The sequence below is a fragment of the Nicotiana tomentosiformis genome, chromosome 7, assembly GCF_000390325.3.
Source record: "Nicotiana tomentosiformis chromosome 7, ASM39032v3, whole genome shotgun sequence".
NCBI classification, from domain to species: Eukaryota; Viridiplantae; Streptophyta; class Magnoliopsida; order Solanales; family Solanaceae; genus Nicotiana; species Nicotiana tomentosiformis.
Window position 1 is genome coordinate 99,639,599 of NC_090818.1, and position 3,434 is coordinate 99,643,032.

At 37.2% G+C, this 3,434-nt stretch overlaps 1 non-coding gene across 1 annotated transcript; it reads left to right on the plus strand.

The window, feature by feature from the left end:
* Positions 1-2,678: 2,678 nt before the first annotated feature.
* LOC117277956 (small nucleolar RNA R71) lies at positions 2,679-2,785 on the plus strand. The gene has a single exon (XR_004508274.1). It is a non-coding gene; the product is annotated as a small nucleolar RNA R71 (small nucleolar RNA).
* Positions 2,786-3,434: the final 649 nt, after the last annotated feature.

Genomic DNA, 3,434 nt, shown 5'->3' on the forward strand with positions numbered 1-3,434 from the left:
CCGCATTCCAATCTTGTATACCATCTTCTCAAAAGTTGAAGTTGGCAAAGATTTAGTGAATAAATGTGCCGGATTGTCACTTGAATGGATTTGATGCACATCAATATCACCATTTTTCTGAAGATCGTGTGTGTAGAATAATTTTGGTGAAATATGCTTCGTTCTATCTCCTTTTGTAAATTCTCCCTTCAATTGGTCTATGCATGCATCATTGTCTTCGTATAAAATTGTGGATCTTTTATCACACTCCAAATAATATTTTTCTTGAATAAAAGGAATCACTGATCTCAACCATGCGCATTCCCTACTTGCTTCATGAATAGCTATTATCTCAGCATGATTTGAAGAAGTAGCAACAATTGACTGCTTTGTGGAGCGCCATGATATGACAGTATCTTCACATATAAACACGTACCCAGTTTGAGATCGAGCTTTATGGGGATCAGATAAATAACCTGCATCTGTATAACCAACAAGATCTGCACTACCTTTGTTAGAATAAAACAAACCCATATCAAGAGTTCCCTTTAAATATCGCAAAATATGCATAATCCCATTCCAATGTCTCCGAGTAGGAGAAGAGCTATATATTTCTAGTAAATTAACAGGAAATGCTATGTCAGGCCTTGTAGAATTAGCAAGATACATAAATGCACCAATTACACTGAGATAGGGTATTTCAGGACCAAGGAGTTCCTCATCCTCTTCTGGAGGTCGAAACGGATCCTTATTCACTTCAAGTGATCGAACAACCATTAGTGTACTCAATGGGTGCTCTTTGTCCATGTAAAAGCATTTTAAGACCTTTTCTGTATAGGCAGATTGATGCATAAAGATCTCGTTTTCTAAATGTTCAATTTGCAATCCAAGACAAAGTTTTGTTTTTCCAAGATCTTTCGTCTCAAATTCTTTCTTAGGATATTCAATTGTCTTTTGGAGTTCTTCTGGAGTTCCAACAAGATTTATATCATTAACATAAATAGCAAGTATAACAAATTCTAATGTCATTTTCTTTATAAAAATACATGGATAAATAACATCATTTATGTAACCCTCTTTCAGTAAATATTCACTAAGGCGATTATACCACATGCGCCCAGATTGCTTTAAACCGTACAAAGATCTTTGTAATCTGATTGAATACATTTCCCGAGATTTCGAATATGCTTCAAGCATTTTAAATCCTTTAGGGATTTTCATGTAAATCTCATTATCAAGTGACTTGTACAGATAAGTTATAACCACATCCATCATATGTATTTCAAATCTTTCACGTAAGGCTAAACTGATGAGATATCGAAATGTTATGGCATCCATAACTGGTGAATATGTTTCTTCATAATCGACTCCAGGTCGGTGTGAGAATCCTTGTGCGACAAGGCGAGCATTGTATCTTTCAACTTCATTTTGGTCATTCCTTTTTCGCACAAAAACCCATTTATGACCAACTGGTTTTACACTAGCACGTGTTTCAACTACTGGTCCAAAGACCTCTCTTTTAGCAAGTACGTTCAATTCTGATTGAATTGCCCCTTGCCATTTTGGCCAATTAGATCTTTGTTGACATTCTTCGACAGATCAGGGTTCACAATCCTCACTATCTTGCATAATGTTAAGTGCAACATTATATGCAAAAATATTATCCACCACTATTTCAGATCGATTTAAATTAATCCCATCACCAGTAGAACTTATTAAAAGTTCCTCACTCACTTGAGTCTCGGGTTCATTGATTTCTTCAGGAATCTCAGAACTAATCTAATCTTGGGTCTCTTCAGGAGATCCCTTCATAATATCATTTTGATCATTTGTCGATTTTATTTTTCTAGGAATTCAATTTTTAGAACCCAAAGGCCTACCACGCTTCAGGCGTGCTTTAGGTTCACTAGTTCTTATGCTAGTAGATGGTCCTGCTGGGACATCAATTCGTATAGGTACATTCTCTACAGGGATATGTGACTTAGTTATACTTTTCAAATCAGTAAATGTGTCTGGCATTTGATTTGTTATATTTTGTAAATGGATGATCTTCTGGAACTCCTGATTACATATAAGGGTACGTGGATCAAAATGAGATAATGATGAAACTTTCCACACAATTTCTCTTTTGATTTCCTTTTTCTCTCCCCCTAATTGTGGAAAATTTGTTTCATCAAATCGATAATCTACAAATCGAGCAGTAAATAAATCTCCCATCAATGGTTCAAAATAGCGAATAATAGAGGGTGATTCAAACCCAATATATATTCCTAACCTTCTTTGGGGGACCATCTTACTGCGCTGTGGTGGTGCTACTGGCACATATACAAAATATCCAAAGCCTCAAATGCCGAGGTGCTTCTGAGCCAATGCATTAAAGTTGTAATTTCCCATAGCATTTACTTCCTCAATTGAGGCTTCCCACTCATGAGTAGGGTGTCTTATTCCACATATGTCACAAGCTGTGTCAGGTCACTTTGTATTGTAGCCAAGGTCAGCTTCCGTATTTCTTTTGACATGGCATCAAGCTTTACATGCATAGATATATTAGCATTAACTTGGTGAACACCAGTTGATCTTCTTCTTTTAGCACTCTCAGAGGGCCACTTATTTGCATCTTCAAATAACTCATCAAAAATTGTAACTATCTCCTCTGGAGTCTTCTTCATCAATGGGCATCCAGTTGCATCCAGTGTTCAATTCCACTATGTTGACACTTTCGAACTATCTCCTTAAACCTCTCCCATACTTCAAAAATAGTTTCAGTCTCTTTCTGGCAGAAGTTATGGATATCTCATCTAAACTTACCCGTTTTAGCTGAGGAGAAATATTTATCAAGGAATTTCCTATTCATCTCCTCCCATGTTCTGATTGATCCCGTAGGCAAGCTTCGAAGCCACTGCTTTGCATTATCTTTAAGTGTGAAGGGGAATGCCCTTAAGTACACTGCATCTTGTGACACACCATTATATTTAAAAGTGTTCATAATCTTTTTGAAGTACATTAGATATGTATTTGGATCTTTATTCATCTTCCTTCTGAAGACACAGCAATTTCGAAGGGTTTGAAGCAACCCTTACTTCAATTCAAAATCGTTAGCTACAATTGGTGGTGGTCTCACATTTGATAAGCCTTGATTGTAGACCGGTCTAGCATAATCACCTAATGATCTCCCGGGCATGGGAGCTATGTTTCCGAATAGGTCTACAGCCAAGGGTTGATTTTGAGCAATATTCCGACCCCTCGCTTCTTCATAGATAATCTATGCATCTCTAATAGCTGCTTCCTCAGCATCCCGTGCAGCCTTTTTCCATTGTTGGGATACTTCTCTTGCAGCCAAATCCATATTATCATCAACGTTTCCAGCCATAGTTTCTTTGGTTGAGGATTGCCAAACCTTTTCTAACGTCTCGGTGAGATTCCTTTCCTTCCTCAACTGTCGCAGTTGTTTTTCT